Raw genomic sequence first — 19,162 nt, 5'->3', positions numbered from 1 at the left:
CTTTTCTCCAATTATTGAGGAGGCTACGAACCTATCCCCAATTCATCCAGAATAGATGATGGCTAATTGGTTGATCCATTCCGGTCACACTGCTTTCGGAGCTTGAGTGGGATTCCATATCGGAATTCGAGGGACTTGAACTAATGACGAATTCCATTTCGTTCGATTGAATAAAGAATTTTTCGATATGAAATGATTTTTCGGCTATCGGGTGGTATTCTAATTACATAGAATATCTATATATATAGCGCAAAAGATTTCGTAGATTACGGAGGAAAGTACGGGATATGTCAGGCAAAGTTTACAGTAACAGATACGCTAAAATATGGATTAGCAGATACACTAAGATATGAATTTTGTCTATACACTATTCATGAAATCAATGCAGTAAGACGTGTCTAGACTAAGAATGATAAGCAGGCAATTTCTGACAAAAATGATAAGCAAAACTTTTGACATGCAGACACGGTCGAAGTCCAGGCTCATTAATGCATCCTAACGACTATCAGTTAGACACACTAATGCAGACCTGGTTCGCTAAGACCACCGCTCTGATACCAACTAAAAGGACCCGTTCATATACATTATAAACGATTCACAATAGTTGATTACATCGCGAGGTATTTTGACCTCTATATGATACATTTTACAAACATTGCATTCGTTTTTAAAAGACAAACTTTCTTTACAACGAAAGTTGACGGCATGCACACCATTTCATAATACATCCAACTATAATTGACATAATAATAATCTTGATGAACTCAATGACTCGAATGCAACGTCTTTCAAAATATGCCATGAATGACTCCAAGTAATATCCTTAAAATGAGCTAATGCACAGCGGAAGATTTCTTTAATACCTGAGAATAAACATGCTTTAAAGTGTCAACCAAAAGGATGGTGAGTTCATAGGTTTATCATAACAATCATTTCAATATATTAATAGACCACAAGATTTCCGTTTATAAATATATGTACACTCGCAAGTGTATAAGAGTATTCTATAAATTGTAGGCACCTGGTAACAAGCCTTAACGTTCATGTTTTACCCTCTGAAGTACACCAGATCAGGTGTGTTTAAAATAACCTCGAAGTACTAAAGCATCCCATAGTCAGGATGGGGTTTGTCAGGCCCAATAGATCTATCTTTAGGATTCGCGCCTACCGTACATAGACAAGTAGTTTAATGTTACCAAGCTAAGGGTATATTTCTGGTTTAAACCCACGTAGAATTAGTTTTAGTACTTGTGCCTATTTCGTAAAACATTTATAAAAAACAGCGCATGTATTCTCAGTCCCAAAAATATATATAAAAGGGAGCAAATGAAACTCACCATACTGTATTTCGTAGTAAAAATACATAAACGTCATTTAACAAGTGCAAGGTTGGCCTCGGATTCACGAACCTATATTAATTATATATATTTATATGTTGGTCAATATTTGTCTAACAATTTTTGGTCAAGTCATAGTGTACCACATTCCTAATGCTCAAGACTAATATGCAAAAGTCAACAAAAGTCAACTTGACCCAAAATGACTTCTAAAATTTATACGTGCTTATAACTTAACTATAGTCGTTTTATATATTTAAATATATTTATTAGATTTTATAATAATAAAAGTCATTTATTAATAAAAATTTATATTAACGTTTATATATGATAAAATATACTTTTATATATCTTAAGTAGTAAAATTTATAAAGTTCACTTAATATCTTAAAACTATAGTGGTAAGTATTATTAATGTAATTATATTACGCGTGGTGAAAAATATCTTTGTATTTCCTATTTATTTGATAAAATAATATAATATTGATCATAATAATAATAAGTAAAAGTTGTATTATTTTGTAATAATAATTATTATTATTCTATAAAAAAATAACAATATTTATATTTACTAAAAATGTTATTATGATAAAATGATAATACTAACATAATAGTAATAATGATATTTTATAATAACAATGATATTTCTATTAAAATAATAACGACGATAGTAATAATAATCATTTTAACAATAATACTAAAATTCAGTTGACTATAACTTCAAATCCGTTCATCGAAACCATTCGATATCTAAATGAAAAGTTCTTAATTTTTCGCTAGCTTTCCAATGACATGCATATCATATACCCTATCTCCTTAGCATATGTATCTAATTCAGGATTCAACAAACCTATCTAAGGACAATATCGAATGTACAAGTATGCATAATCCTATATACTCGAGCACTAGTCAGGGATACACTATTGATATATAAAAGTTGAGTTATGAGTGCTCACGTATCAATATTGAGATTCAATATTGTAGGAAAGTACGTAGACAGAACAGAGATGATAAACACTAGATTGACCTCACGAGCATACCCATGAACCATACCCATCACCTCCATAGCTATAACCCATAATTTCCTTAGCTTCGACTCATTCAAAAAAACTATTTTGAAATCACTCGGACATCACTCCGTCGTAATATTTTATGTATACTAATAATATCTTGAAATAATACAGAGCAAATATATATATATATATATATATATATATATATATATATATATATATATATATATATATATATATATATATATATATATATATAAATCGATTGAGAGAGTTTAGAGAAATATATTTTTAAGTTTCTATGAAATAATGAAACCTATTGAATTCTATTTATAATAGATTTTTGAATTATTAAAGTGAATTATTAAAGTATGAATTATTAAAGTGAATTATTAAAGTATGAATTATTAAAGTGAATTATTAAAGTATGAATTATTAAAGTGAATTATTAAAGTATGAATTATTAAAGTGAATTATTAAAGTATGAATTATTAAAATGAATTATTAAAGTTAAAGTAAAGTAAAAGTAAAGTAAAGGTAAAGTTAAAGTATAGTAAAAGTATAAAAACTATGTATGTATAATACGCGTATAAATATATATAATATTAATTTAAATTGTTATATATATTTAATGAAATAAAATATAAATATCGTTATATTTATTATACTGGTTAAGTAATGAGTTATCAAAAAGTGATTCTAGATATTTATAAAAGGTATATACGTTTTAATAATAAAGTTCTTTTTAAACTGAAAACGTTTTTGTACGTTTGAAAATAGATTAATAGAATATTATGGAAACCAATTCTCCACTAGCTTTTGTCTAACTTTCGTAAATGACACTTTTTATTTTTATTTATAAATAGCTTTACAAATTATTCCCAATATCGTTAAGAGGAATAGATTTCTCAAATCATAGTGGACCTCTCAACAGAGACTTGTAATCATAACTCAATGTTTCTGATAATTCAATCATTTAATATATTTTTTTTAATTTCGTCGATAATCATATTGAAACAAATACGTTCATATAAAACATTATACTTTTAAATACTTTGTTGACATTTTCAATTTATAACATATACACATATACATACATATTCATATATGTTCATTTAATGGTTCGTGAATCATTGGAATTTGGTCGAGGTTTAAATGAATGTATAAACATAGTTTAAAATCCTTGAGATTTAACTTAACAAACATTGCTTATCGTGTCAGAATAATATAAAGATAAAGTTTAAATTTAGTCGGAAATTTCTGGGTCGTCACAAATATATTTAATTATTTTGGTCATTATGGTATAAAATTCAGTCATTAATTTAATAATTAAAAATTACATCAACTGTCCCTCTCATTTATGGGTAAAATATAAAAAGTGTTAAAATTAAATAATTAGATCCTAAATATACTTTTAATAAGCCTATAACTTATATAACTCATTTTCGTATCACCGTTTATTTTAAAATCATTTAAGTTCCTTTTTAACTCGTTTACTATTAGTCGAATTACAATTGAGCGTTACCGTTGTTTACTAAATAACTTCGAAATCACAAAATATATTTAATATACTTTTTATGTATATATATAGATGTATTTTATGTAATAAACTTTATTATCTCTTATATTATTTTATAATTTAAATCATATATTAAATCAAACTATATTTCAAAGTATTATACATATTTATATATTTAAATATATATATATATATATATATGTATTTATTTATTTATATTTAATAGTTCGTGAATCATCGGAAATAGTCGAAGGGTAAATGATTACATGAACACAGTTCAAATTTTTTGAAACATCAACATTACAGACTTTGCTTATCGTGTCGGAAATATTAAATCATGTAAAGATTAAGTTTAAATTTGGTCGGAAATTTCTGGGTCATCACAGTGCCTACCCGTTAAAAGAAATTTCATCCCGAAATTTGAGTGAGATGGTCATGGCTAACAATAAAAATGTTTTCATGACGCATATGAGTTGATAAATAGAGTTTTATCATTATTGAGTAATACAGATAAAACAATTTGATTATTTGAAGCGTATGAGTGAAGTTATCACAAAAGAGTGAAATGAATATTTGCATGTTCGTCTTAACTGGTGAAGCAGTCACGGTTAATTTTCGAAATTCAAGGGGTTTAAAGGAAATCTTCGAAATCTAAAAGATTTGATTCTTCAGCGAATAAGGAAATTAAGATCTCTATAATTAAATACGATGATCTGCCTCGATTACTCTGTCTGATATTTCCATTATAAACTAAACTTTTTCCGTTCCATTATTTTCACTATTCCTATACTTTCTTTCTTAGTTCTTACATCCAAAAGATTTTGAAAATGCTTAATCCCGTTCTAATCCTTGTTATTTTTCTAATTATCACCTCTGTTATCCTTCTTTTTAATCTTCCATCAGAAAAATCTGTTTACTTCTACTATTACCTTGGGTAATACTATTCTTAATTATACCCGTGTCTTTATATTGCTATTCATATTAATATCCACGGTTTGTAATTTCGGTGTTGTTATTGGGCTTTATATTTTTTTTCTTATATTTTGGAGGTCTTTGCCTTTTTATTATCTTCTCGACCTCTAGTTTAGCGAATAACGGTCCAGAATTCGTAAGTATGGAATTTCGAATGATCTTAATGTTCTAAATAAGAAAGAACGTAATTGCACGATTTGATTTGCCAAATTACCTGAATTACTGAGAATAGAACTATCAAGAGTATACTTTCTTGATATGTTCAGAAGTTAAGCAGAATGAAAGAGTTATGTAACATGCCACATGATGACGTTAAGATCTGTGAATCATCATGTTCCATTAGAAACTCAACATCATTTACTATAATATAATCACATTGATCAAGTGTCATTATATTATACTAACTCATGCTTCAGTTCCCAACACTACTTCAAAAGCATTCTTATTTTAAACTCTAAGGTTTACAGAATATAGAAACTAAAACAGTTTCCTTTTATGATATAACACAGATAGCACAAAGAGATAATTAATATTGGACGAGAATATTTATGAAGGTATCTTCAGAAATATTGAGGATATTAATAATGAAAGATACGATAATATATTAGAATTTTTGAATCAAATTATGATGAAGAAATTCATTCACGATGATTTAGAGCGATTAAGGAGCAAGGTATTCGTTAAAGATTTCATCAGAAACAGAATCATCTGAATCCTTTATGTACAAGTTTAGTCCTTGTAATTTGTTCAGAGTCTCCTTCATGATTTGCTCAATTCATTTTTCAATATCAAAATATTTGAGCTTTTTCAACATTCCGAGTATTGATTCGTAGACTGGTTGCTTTTCAGAATTTCAGAACGAAAGATCATAATTCTAAGAGGAAAATGTTATATGTATACATATAACTGTTGATGTAGAAACGCTGCGAGATTCAAAATACTGATTGTTGATTCTCAGTAATTGGTATAGCAATTCTCGTTACCAGATGCGGATGAGAATATGATGAGACTTCAATAGGTAAATATAGTGATTTTTCGGAGGGATTTTAGCCAATGAGCAACGAGGTTCCTGGTATGTCTGCTGGTAATAAGATAGAATATAAAAGGTTCCCCGGTAGCAATAAAAGAGTACGCATATATATCAAGGTTATAATATGGTTAATCCAACTGCAAAGTCGAAGTTGACTTTGTTGGAGCTGTGACAAAATTGGCTAATTTGGAAGGGATTGCAAAGTTATTTTCGGTAATAACACACCAATGGAGCTAGTACAGATACGTGTTAAACGTTTACTCAGGTTCTGAGAGTTTTTAGGTGCATAACTATATCCATCAACATTTTCTTTCGTAGATGAAGTGCGGTTGGTTCATCCTCTCGATTGAGGTGTTTTTAAAAATCATGAAAGGTTTGAACCCGGATTGTAATCGTCAAGATACAAATGAGGTTTAAGATGAAATCAAGTGGCAAACTTGAAGAAGTGTTTAGTTTCATATGTTATAATCAATATTTTAATTCATTTTAATTGTCCAATATTATTAGTCCACAGTCGATAGTCCACAGTTAACAGTCCAATAATTCATATATAGTTTAATATATAATATTCGAATTAATTAATACGTATCGTGACCTGTGTACATGTCTCAGACTCGATCACTGAAATGTCCCGTTCATATTGATTATAAATGTTCCATATTAATTGATTCCGTCTCGAGGTTTTGACCTCTATATGAGACTTTTTTCAAAGACTGCATTCATTTTTAAAACAACCATAACCTTTATTTTATCGTTAAAGATTTAAAAAGCATTACGTAGATTATCAAATAATGATAATCTAAAATATACCGTTTACACACGACCATTACATAATGGTTTACAATAAGAATATATTACATCAAAAATAAGTTTCTTGAATGCAGTTTTTACATAATATCATACAAGCATGGACTCCAAATTTTGTCCTTATTTTAGTATGCAACAGGGAAGCTCTTAATAATCACCTGAGAATAAACATGCTTAAAACATCAACAAAAATGTTGGTGAGTTATAGGTTTAACCTATATATTATCAAATCATAATAATAGACCACAAGATTTCATATTTCAATACATCCCATACATAGAGATAAAAATCATTCATACGGTGAACACCTGGTAACCGACATTAACAAGATGCATATAGAATATCCCCATCATTCCGGAACACCCATCGGACATGAAAAAATCAAAGTACTAAAGCATTCCAAATTCCATAATGGGGCTCGTTGGGCCCGATAGATCTATCTTTAGGATTCGCGTCAATTTGGTGGTCTGTTCCCAAATTCTTAGGCTACCAAGCTAAAAAGGGGCATATTCGGCTTCGATCATTCACCCATATAAAGTAGTTTCATTTACTTGTGTCTATTTCGTAAAATATTTATAAAATTGCATGTATTCTCATCCCAAAATATTAGATTTTAAAAGTGGGACTATAACTCACTTTTACAGATTTTTACTTCGTCGGGAAGTAAGACTTGGCCACTGGTCGATTCACGAACCTATAACAAATATGTACAGATATATCAAAGTATGTTCAAAATATATTTACAAAATTTCTAATACGTTTTACTGTTTTAAGTTTATTAAGTCAGCTGTCCTCGTTAGTAACCTACAACTAGTTGTCCACAGTTAGATGTACAGAAATCAATCGATATATATTATCTTGAATCAATCCACGACCCAGTGTATACACGTCTCAGGCTAGATCACAACTTAAAATATATATATTTTTGGAATCAACCTCAACCCTGTATAGCTAACTCCAACATTACTGCATATAGTGTGTCTATGGTTGTTCCAAATAACATATATACATGGGTCGATATGATATGTCAAAACATTTGCATACGTGTCTATGGTATTCCAAGATTACATAATATATTAGAATACATGTATAATACAATATGAGTTTGCTAGGATATGATTAGTATAGATTTGTTACCAATTTTCACGTAGCTACAACAAGCAAAAAATATCCAATCTTGTTTTACCCATAACTTCTTCGTTTTAATTCGTTTTGAGTGAATCCAATTGTTATGGTTTCATATTGAACTTAATTTTATGAATCTATACAGAAAAAGTATAAGTTTATAGTCAGAAATATAGGTTACAAGTCATTTTTGTAAAGGTAGTCATTTCAGTCGAAAGAACGACGTCTAGATGACCATTTTGGAAAACAAACTTCCACTTTGAGTTTAACCTTGATTTTTGGATATAGTTTCATGTTCATAAGAAAAATCATTTTCCCAGAAGAACAAATTTTAAATCAAAGTTTAACATAGTTTTTAATTAACTAACCCAAAACAGTCCGCGGTGTTACTACGACGACGTATATCCAGTTTTACGGTGTTTTTCGTGTTTTCAGGTTTTAAATCATTAAGTTAGCATATCATATAGATATATAACATGTGTCTAGTTGTTTTTAAAAGTCAAGTTAGAAGGATTAACTTTATTTGCGAACAAGTTTAGAATTAACTAAACTATGTTCTAGTGATTACAAGTTTAAATATTCAAATAAGATAGTTTTATATGTATGAATCGAATGATGTTATGAATATCATTACTACCTTAATTTTAGTAGGTAAACTTACTGGAAATGAGAAAAATAGATCTAGCTTTAAAGGATCCTTGGATGGCTTGAAAGTTCTTGAAGCAGAATCATGACACGAAAACAAGTTCAAGTAAGATTTCCACTCGAAATAAGATTATTATAGTTATAGAAATTGAATCAAAGTTTGAATATGAGTATTACCTTGTATTAGAAAGATATCTTACTGTAAATAAGAAACATTTTTTGAGGTTCGATGATCATTTTACAAGATTGGAAGTAAGCTAGCAAACTTGGAAGTATACTTGATTTTATGAAACTAAAACTTATAGAATTTATGAAGAACACTTAGAACTTGAAGATAGAACTTGAGAGAGATCAATTAGATGAAGAAAATTGAAGAATGAAAGTGTTTGTAGGTGTTTTTGGTCGTTGGTATATGGATTAGATATAAAGGATGTGTAATTTTGTTTACTTGTAAATAAGTCATGAATGATTACTAATATTTTTGTAATTTTATGAGATATTTCAAGCAAGTTGCCAAATGATCATTCCCACATGTGTTAGGTGACTCAGAAGGGCTGCTAAGAGCTGATCATTGGAGTATATATACCAATAGTAAATACATTTAGAAGCTGGGTATTGTACGAGTACGAATACGACTGCATACGAGTAGAATTGTTGATGAAAATGAATGAGGATGTAATTGTAAGCATTTTTGTTAAGTAGAAGTACTTTGATAAGTGTCTTGAAGTCTTTCCAAAGTGTATGAATACATATTAAAACACTACATGTATATACATTTTAACTGAGTCGTTAAGTCATCGTTAGTCGTTACATGTAAGTGTTGTTTTGAAACCTTTAGGTTAACGATCTTGTTAAATGTTGCTAACCCATTGTTTATTATATCTAAAGAGATGTTAAATTATTAAATTATCATAATATTATAATGTATTAATATATCTTAATATGATAAATATACAATTAAATGTCGTTACAACGATAATCGTTACATATATGCCTCGTTTCGAAATCCTTAAGTTAGTAGTCTTGTTTTTACATATGTAGTTCATTGTTAATATACTTAATGATATGTTTAATTATCATAATACCATGTTAACTATATATATATCCATATATATGACATCATATAGTTTTTACAAGTTTTAACGTTCGTGAAACTCATTTCAAATAATCAAGTCTTAAAAAGTTTGATTGCTTAACATGTTAGAAACATTTAATCATATAAATATCAATTTCATTTAATATATATAAACATGGAAAAGTTCGGGTTACTACAGTACGTACCCGTTAAATAAATTTCGTCCCGAAATTTTAAGCAGTTGGAGGTGTTGACGTATCTTCTGGAAATAAGTGCGGGTATTTCTTCTTCATCTAATCTTCTCGTTCCCAGGTGAACTCAGGTCCTCTACGAGCATTCCATCGAACTTTAACAATTGGTATCTTGTTTTGCTTAAGTCTGTTAACCTCACGATCCATTATTTCGACGGGTTCTTCGATGAATTGAAGTTTTTCATTGATTTGGATTTCGTCTAACGGAATAGTGAGATCTTCTTTAGCAAAACATTTCTTAAATTTGAGATGTGGAAAGTGTTATGTACAGCCGCGAGTTGTTGTGGTAATTCAAGTCGGTAATCAACTGGTCCGACACGATCAATAATCTTGAATGGTCCAATATACCTTGGATTTAATTTCCCTCTTTTACCAAATCGAACAACGCCTTTCCAAGGTGCAACTTTAAGCATGACCATCTCTCCAATTTAAAATTCTATATCTTTTCTTTTAATGTCACCGTAGCTCTTTTGTCGACTTTGGGCGGTTTTCAACCGTTGTTGAATTTGGATGATCTTCTCGATAGTTTCTTGTATTATCTCCGGACCCGTAATCTGTCTATCCCCCACTTCACTCCAACAAATTGGAGACCTGCACTTTCTACCATAAAGTGCTTCAAACGGTGCCATCTCAATGCTTGAATGGTAGCTATTGTTGTAGGAAAATTCTGCTAACGGTAGATGTCGATCCCAACTGTTTCCGAAATCAATAACAAATGCTCGTAGCATGTCTTCAAGTGTTTGTATCATTCTTTTGCTCTGCCCATCAGTTTGTGGATGATAGGCAGTACTCATGTCTAGATGAGTTCCTAATGCTTGCTGTGATGTCTGCCAGAATCTTGAAATAAATCTTTCATCCCTATCAGAGATAATAGAGATTGGTATTCCATGTCTGAAGACGACTTCCTTCAAATACAGTCGTGCTAACTTCTCCATCTTGTCATCTTCTCTTATTGGCAGGAAGTGTGCTGATTTGGTGAGATGATCAACTATTACCCAAATAGTAACAAAACCACTTGCAGTCCTTGGCAATTTAGTGATGAAATCCATGATAATGTTTTCCCATTTCCATTCCGGGGTTTCGGTTTGTTGAAGTAGACCTGATGGTTTCTGATGCGCAGCTTTGACCTTAGAACACGTCAAACATTCTCTTACATATTTAGCAACATCGGCTTTCATACCAGGCCACCAAAAATATTTCTTGAGATCTTTATACATCTTCCCCGTTCCAGGATGTATTGAGTATCTGGTTTTATGAGCTTCTCTAAGTACCATTTCTCTCATATCTCTAAATTTTGGTACTCAAATTCTTTCAGCCCTATACCGGGTTCCGTCTTCCTGAATATTAAGATGCTTCTCCAATCCTTTGGGTATTTCATCCCTTAAGTTTCCCTCTTTTAAAACTCCTTGTTGCGCCTCCTTTATTTGAGTAGTAAGGTTAGTGTGAATCATTATATTCATAACTTTTACTCGAATAGGTTCTCTATCCTTTATGCTCAAGGAGTCGGCTACCACATTTGCCTTCCCCGGGTGGTAACGAATCTCAAAGTCGTAATCATTCAGCAATTCAATCCACCTGCGCTGCCTCATGTTCAGTTGTTTCTGATTAAATATGTGTTGAAGACTTTTGTAGTCGGTATATATAATACTTTTGACTCCAAATAAGTAGTGCCTCCAAGTCTTTAATGCAAAAACAACCACGCCTAATTTAAAATCATGCGTCGTATAATTCTGCTCGTGAATCTTTAATTGTCTAGACGCATAAGCAATTACCTTCGTTCGCTGCATTAATACACAACCGAGACCTTGCTTTGAGGCGTCACAATATATCACAAAATCATCATTCCCTTTAGGTAATGACAATATAGGTGTCGTAGTTAACTTTTTCTTCAACAATTGAAACGCTTTTTCTTGTTCATCCTTCCATTCAAATTTCTTCCCTTTATGCGTTAATTTAGTCAAGGGTTTTGCTATTTTGGAAAAATCTTAGATGATCCTTCTGTAGTAACCAGCTAGTCCTAATAATTTGGCGTATGTGTTTCGGAGTTTTCGGGGTTTCCCACTTTTCAACGGTTTCAATCTTTGCTGGATCCACCTGAATACCTTCTTTATTCACTATATGACCGAGGAATTGAACTTCTTCTAACCAAAATGCACACTTTGAAAACTTAGCGTATAGTTTTTCTTTTCTTAGCAACTCTAGCACTTTTCTCAAATGTTCTTCGTGCTCTTGATCATTCTTCGAGTAAATAAGTATGTCATCGATGAAGACAATGACAAACTTGTCAAGATATGGCCCACACACTCGGTTCATGAGGTCCATGAACACAGCTGGTGCATTAATCAATCCAAACGGCATAACCATAAACTCATAATGACCGTAACGCGTCCTAAAAGCAGTCTTCGAAATGTTATCCTCCTTCACCCGCATTTGATGATACCCAGAACGTAAATCAATCTTTGAATAAACCGACGAGCCTTGTAGTTGATCAAATAAGTCGTCGATTCTCGGTAGTGGGTAGCGGTTCTTGATGGTAAGTTTGTTCAACTCTCGGTAGTCGATACACAACCTAAATGTACCATCTTTCTTCTTGACAAACAGAATAGGAGCTCCCCATGGTGATGTACTTGGTCGAATGAAACCACGCTCTAAAAGTTCCTGTAACTGACTTTGTAATTCTTTCATTTCGCTGGGTACGAGTCTGTATGGAGCACGAGCTATTGTTTCAGCTCCTAGTACAAGGTCTATTTGAAATTCAACGGATCAATGTGGGGGTAATCCCGTTAATTCTTTCGAAAATACATCGGGAAATTCTTTTGCGACAGGAACATCACTGATGTTCTTTTCTTCAGGTTTAACTTCCTTGATGTGTGCTAGAATGATGTAACAACCTTTTCTTGTTAGTTTCTGCGCCTTCAAACTAGTAATAAGATTTAATTTTGCGTTGTTCTTTTCTCCGTACACCATTAAAGGTTTTCCTTTTTCACGCACAATGTGAATCGCATTTTTTAACAAACGACCTCTGCTCTCACCTTTTTCAACCAGTCCATACCAATTATTACATCAAAACTCCCTAACTCGACTGGTATTAAATCAATTTTAAACATTTCATCCCCCAGTTTAATTTCTCTATCTCGACATATATTATCTGCTGAAATTAATTTACCGTTTTCTAATTCGAGTAAAAATTTACTATCCAAAGGCGTCAATGGGTAACTTAATTTAGCACAAAAATCTCTACTCATATAGCTTCTATCCGCACCCGAATCAAATAAAACATAATCAGATTTATTATCAATAAGAAACGTACCCGTAACAAGCTCTGGGTCTTCCTGCGCTTCTGTCGTATTAATATTGAAAACTCTTCCGCGGCCCTGCCCATTAGTATTCCCCTGATTCGGGCAATTACTTCTAATGTGGCCCGGTTTTCAACATCCATAACAAACAAAGGCGGCATTACTTGTTTCGCCACTATTTGTTCCTTTAGTTCTGTTAAACTTTGGTCCTTAGACCTCACACTTTTTCGCACCATGGCCAGTTCTTTTACACTTGGTGCAAAATATTGTGCAGAACCCATTCTTGTGGTACTCTTCACACCTTTGGCATTTTTGGTTTTTGTTGCCGTTGTTGTTATTGAGGTTGTTGTTGAGATTGTTATTGTTGTTAGAACGGTTGTTGTAGTTGTTGTTATTCGGACGTTTGTTGTAATTATTGTTAGGATTGCGGTTATTGTTGCGATTGTTGTTGCGGTTGTGGTTGTAATTGTTGTTGTTGTTGTATTGGTGACCCTTGTCACTGGTTTCTTCCCACTTTCTCTTGAGTTATTTCGTGTTGGCTTCTTCGGCCGCCTGCTCTTTAATTCTTTCCTCAATCTGATTTATGAGTTTATGAGCCATTCTACTTGCCTTTTGTATGGAAGCGGGCTCGTGTGAACTCACATCTTCTTGAATCCTTACTGGTAACCCTTTTACAAACGCGTCGATCTTCTCTTCTTCATCTTCGAACGCTCCCAGACACAATAGGCACAACTCTGTGAATCGTCTTTCAGATGTGGTAATGTCGAATCCTTGTGTTCGTAACTCTCTAAGTTCTACCTTGAGCTTATTGACTTCGTTTATAGGACGGTACTGCTCGTTCATCAATTGCTTGAATGCCGACCACGGTAGTGCGTAAGCAGCATTTTGTCCTACCTGTTCAAGATAGGTGTTCCACCACGTCAACGCAGTACCTGTGAAGGTATGCGTAGCGTACTTAACTTTGTCCTCTTCAGTACACTTACTTATGGCAAACACCGTTTCGACTTTCTCGGTCCACCGTTTCAATCCAATTGGTCCTTTGGTTCCATCAAATTCCAAAGGTTTGCAGGCAGTGAATTCTTTGTAGGAGCATCCTACACGATTTCTTGTGGAATTAGTTCCACTGCTAGATCCAGAGTTATTGTTATTTTGCATCGCAGCCTGTACTGCGGCTATATTTGCTGCAAGGAAAACACGGAAGTCTTCCTCGCTCATGTTCAAATTCTGAAGACTCGCCGGTGCCATTTCCCATCAAGTTCATACTTACTAGCTACTATACAACTCAACTACTATGTTTCTATATGAAAAACTTATTACAATAATATTTCACATTCAAACTTGATACAAAATATTACAAACTTACATTACAGCTATTATACATATATGATAAAATATAGCACATAATAACTTTACTACCCGGTAGCTATAAAGGCAATTCTAGTTAATACACAAGTTGTTCAGCAAAAGAAATAAAGACACGTAATTCATAAGTCCAGAAACAAGTCATGCATTCTGGTTTTACTAAGACGACTTCCCATCCTTGATCTTGTGTAAAGTAACCGTTATGACCATTGGCTAGGCAGCATGTTGTTATGTCGTCAAAAGGACGAGGGTTTCGTAATGCCCAACAGCCTCGTAGCAATCTAAAAACCTTGTTTCTTACCCCAACTACTGAGTCCGTGACTTGTGAAAATGTTTTATTTAAAAGTTTCAACCCAATGTTCTTTTTCTCCATTTGATGAGAAGCGAACATTATTAACCCGTAAGCATAACATGCTTCTTTATGTTGCATGTTAGAAGCTCTTTCTAAAGAACGTAGTCCTATGTTGGGATATGTTGAGTCAAAATAGGTTCGTAACCCGTAGCGTAAAATTGAATTTGGGTTTCCCGCACTAAATGCCTTAAAGAAAACTTGGCGTAACTTAAAGTCTCCCCAATGTGATATACCCCATCTTTCAAAGGAAAGCCTTTTATATACTAAGGCATTCCTAGAATGTCTTTCAAACGTTTGACAAACTAATTTTGCAGTAATTAATTGTGCTGATGAATTCTGCCCGACTCTAGACAAGATTTCATCAATCATATCTCATGGTAGGTCTTCTAAAATTTTTGGTTGTCTATCCTTAACATCCATTTTGTGTTTTTATACTGTAAAATAGACATGGATTAGATTCGTAAAAGATAATTAACAAACAATACAAGTAATTTTTACATAGAACATAAAAGTACAAGCACACTACAATACATATAATACACAACATGATTACAACCCTCTAATCTGAATCACTGGTTTCTTCTTCTTCAGACTTGGTTCGTTTTCCTAATTTTCTAGGGATATATGGTGCTCCTATAATACGAGCCGTCATTTTCCACAATGGTTTAGAAAAACCTGGTGGTTTAGAGGTTCCCAGGTTATTGTTACAATTTAGGAAATACGGACGTTGCCGATACATATAAAGTTCATCGGGGTTGGAATCAGGTTTCTCTATTTTTATACCTTTTCCCTTATTATTTTCTTTTGCTATATTAAATTGAGTCGAGGTAATTTCTGTAACATCATCGGAATCCTTATCGGAATCCGATTCGTCGGAAAATTGGTAATCTTCCCAATAATTTGCTTCCTCGGCGGAAACACCATTGACCATTTTTAACTTTGGTCCGTTGGTTGAGGATTTTCTTTTATTTAATCGATTTACTGTAGGTATCAACATTTCTTCCTCCGGAACTTCTTCTTCTTCCTGTTCCTCCTCTTCCGGTTCCTCTTCTTTCGGTTCCTCCTCTTCCGGTTCCTCCTCTTCCGGTTTCTCCTCTTCCGGTTCCTCTTCGGGAATTTGTGAATCTTCCTAAAGTATATTCGACTCTTCATTATAAGAGGTTAATATATTACATAATAATTACATGTTAATAATATATAGTTTCCAACAAAAGTGTTAAGCAATCGTTTTAAAAGAAAACACGGTCGAAGTCCAGACTCACTAATGTATCCTAACAAACTCGATAAGACACACTAATGCAAATTTCTGGTTCTCTAAGACCAACGCTCGGATACCAACTGAAATGTCCCGTTCATATTGATTATAAACGTTCCATATTAATTGATTTCGTCATGAGGTTTTGACCTCTATATGAGACGTTTTTCAAAGACTGCATTCATTTTTAAAACAACCATAACCTTTATTTTATCGTTAAAGGTTTAAAAGTATTAAGTAGATTATCAAATAATGATAATATAAAATATACCATTTACACACGAACATTACATAATGGTTTACAATAAGAATATATATTACATCAAAAATAAGTTTCTTGAATGCAGTTTTTACATAATATCATACAAGCATGGACTACAAATCTTGTCCTTATTTTAGTATGCAACAGCGGAAGCTCTTAATAATCACCTGAGAATAAACATGCTTAAAACATCAACAAAAATGTTAGTGAGTTATAGGTTTAACCTATATATTATCAAATCATAATAATAGACTACAAGATTTCATATTTCAATACATCCCATACATAGAGATAAAAATCATTCATACGGTGAACACCTGGTAACCGACATTAACAAGATGCATATAGAATATCCCCATCATTCCGGGACACCCATCGGACATGATAAAATCAAAGTACTAAAGCATTCCAAATTTCAGAATGGGGCTTGTTGGGCCCGATAGATCTATCTTTAGGATTCGCGTCAATTTGGGGTCTGTTCCCAAATTCTTAGGCTACTAAGCTAAAAAGGGGAATATTCGGCTTCGATCATTCACCCATATAAAGTAGTTTCATTTACTTGTGTCTATTTCGTAAAATATTTATAAAATTGCATGTATTCTCATCCCAAAATATTAGATTTTAAAAGTGGGACTATAACTCACTTTCACAGATTTTTACTTCGTCAGGAAGTAAGACTTGGCCACTGGTCGATTCACGAACCTATAACAAATATGTACATATATATCAAAGTATGTTCAAAATATATATACAACATTTTTAATACGTTTTACTGTTTTAAGTTTATTAATTCAGCTGTCCTCGTTAGTAACCTACAACTAGTTGTCCACAGTTAGATGTACAGAAATAAATTGATATATATTATCTTGAATCAATCCACGAACCAGTGTATACACGTCTCAGACTAGATCACAACTCAAAGTATATATATTTTTGGAATCAACCTCAACCCTGTATAGCTAACTCCAACATTGCTGTATATAGAGTGTCTATGGTTGTTCCAAATAACACATATACATGGGTCGATATGATATGTCAAAACATTTTCATACGTGTCTATGGTATCCCAAGATTACATAATATATTAGAATATATGTATAATACAATATGAGTTAGCTAGGATATGATTAATATAGATTTGTTGCCAATTTTCACGTAGCTACAATAAGCAAAAAATATCCAATCTTGTTTTTCCCATAACTTCTTCGTTTTAAATTCGTTTTGAGTGAATCCAATTGCTGTGGTTTCATATTGAACTTAAGTTTATGAATCTATATAGAAAAAGTATAAGTTTATAGTCTGAAATACAGGTTACAAGTTGTTTTTGTAAAGGTTGTCATTTCAGTCGAAAGAATGACGTCTAGATGACCATTTTGGAAAACATACTTCCACTTTGAGTTTAACCATGATTTTTGGATATATTTTCATGTTCATAAGAAAAATCATTTTCCCAGAATAATAACTTTTAAATCAAAGTTTAACATAGTTTTTAATTAACTAACCCAAAACAGTCCGCGGTGTTACTACGACGGCGTATATCCAGTTTTACGGTGTTTTTCGTGTTTTCAGGTTTTAAATCATTAAGTTAGCATATCATATAGATATAGAACATGTGTCTAGTTGATTTTAAAAGTCAAGTTAGAAGGATTAACTTTATTTGCAAACAAGTTTGGAATTAACTAAACTATGTTCTAGTGATTACAAGTTAAAATCTTCGAATAAGATAGTTTTATATGTATGAATCGAATGATGTTATGAACATAATTACTACCTTAATTTCAGTAGGTAAACCTACTGGAAATGAGAAAAATAGATCTAGCTTCAAAGGATCCTTGGATGGCTTGAAAGTTCTTGAAGCAGAATCATGACACGAAAACAAGTTCAAGTAAGATTTCCACTCGAAATAAGATTGTTATAGTTATAGAACTTGAATCAAAGTTTGAATATGAGTATTACCTTGTATTATAAAGATATCTTACTGTAAATAAGAAAGATTTCTTGAGGTTGGATGATCACTTTACAAGATTGGAAGTAAGCTAGCAAACTTGGAAGTATACTTGATTTTATGAAACTAGAACTTATAGAATTTATGAAGAACACTTAGAACTTGAAGATAGAACTTGAGAGAGATCAATTAGATGAATAAAATTGAAGAATGAAAGTGTTTTTAGGTGTTTTTGGTCGTTGGTATATGGATTAGATATAAAGGATGTGTAATTTTGTTTACTTGTAAATAAGTCATGAATGATTACTAATATTTTTGTAATTTTATGAGATATTTCATGCTAGTTGCCAAATTATGGTTCCCATATGTGTTAGGTGACTCACAAGGGCTACTAATAGCTAATCATTGGAGTGTATATACCAATAGTAAATACATTTAGAAGCTGGGTATTGCACGAGTACGAATACGAGTGCATACGAGTAGAATTGTTGATGAAAATGAATGAGGATGTAATTGTAAGAATTTTTGTTAAGTAGAAGTACTTTGATAAGTGTCTTGAAGTCTTTCAAAAGTGTATGAATAAATATTAAAACACTACATGTATATACATTTTAACTGAGTCGTTAAGTCATCGTTAGTCGTTACATGTAAGTGTTGTTTTGAAACCTTTAGGTAAACGATCTTGTTAAATGTTGCTAACCCATTGTTTATTATATCTAAAAAGATGTTAAATTATTACATTATCATGATATTATGATTTATTAATATATCTTAATATGATATATATACAACTAAATGTCGTTACAACGATAATCGTTACATATATGCCTCGTTTTGAAATCCTTAAGTTAGTAGTCTTGTTTTTACATATGTAGTTCATTGTTAATATACTTAATGATATGTTTACTTATCATAA

This window comes from Rutidosis leptorrhynchoides, chromosome 9 (genome assembly GCF_046630445.1).
Source record: "Rutidosis leptorrhynchoides isolate AG116_Rl617_1_P2 chromosome 9, CSIRO_AGI_Rlap_v1, whole genome shotgun sequence".
Classification (NCBI taxonomy): Eukaryota; Viridiplantae; Streptophyta; class Magnoliopsida; order Asterales; family Asteraceae; genus Rutidosis; species Rutidosis leptorrhynchoides.
The sequence above is the reverse complement of the archived record's forward strand: the minus strand, read 5'-3'. Positions refer to the sequence as shown.